This window comes from Cheilinus undulatus, linkage group 2, assembly GCF_018320785.1.
Source record: "Cheilinus undulatus linkage group 2, ASM1832078v1, whole genome shotgun sequence".
NCBI lineage: Eukaryota > Metazoa > Chordata > Actinopteri > Labriformes > Labridae > Cheilinus > Cheilinus undulatus.
Window position 1 is genome coordinate 52,336,753 of NC_054866.1, and position 974 is coordinate 52,337,726.

A 974-nucleotide genomic window follows, 5' to 3' on the forward strand; every position below is an offset into this window, starting at 1 on the left:
AGCTGTCAGTAGACAGACATAATATCTAAAAATATAATAGTTTCATAAATCCTCTCTTTCACCTTCCAAGCTGTTCATGCTTTCCAAATAAAACAAGTTTATTCTGCCTGCCACTGATATTTCTCTGTGTCTGAAGACAGTCTATACCATTGGTAGGGGAGACCGGGGATAGTTGTAACATTTGTTGACATTTCTGTCTCTAACTTTGAGCTCTTTTAACCCAGTGTGTTCAAAGTGTTATACACACTAACTTCAAGTGTCTACTAATAAATGGCCTAGAAAATTCCTGTGCAACGCAAACAGAAAATGCATGGCTTAATCTCAAATACAAAGAGTGAAATGTTACAATTGACCCCATAGTCCGGTTCAGTTGTAACATACCTTGGGGGGAAATCTAACATTATGAAATAACGACCATGACCATGATGTGAGATATTGAAAGCTTTTTGTTCAAAACTTATAAACAAAATTGTTGTGTTTCAGCAAAGTACGAGACTTAAACTACACTAAAATCTGAACATTTATGATAATAAAACTGTACAAAAGGTGCCTTTTCAACTTGTTTTCCATTGAACAGCACAATGATAAGGCAAAGCTTAGTCAACTTCAATATGATTTTATGTTTAATTTATTCCTGACACATTTGTGCATTTATGAGGCTTTGGGATCCTGTAACAAAGACAAAATAAGGATCTAAAATCTTTAAATATTTCAAAGAACCACTTGTACAAGAATGTCATGTATTTCATTTCGGCATGTGGAGAAATTCAAGGGTCAACCGGCTTGTAATGTAATAGAAGGGGATAAAGAAAAGCTACATCACAAAACATTTTCCCAGTAAGATGATGCTGGAATTCTCAAGGCTATTTATAGTCAAAGAAAATGTTAAATGCCAACCAATCACAGTGATGCTGTAGGCTCTAATCTTCTCAACTATCTTGTCTTGTCTCATTTCCCCTGCAGCGTTTGTCAGG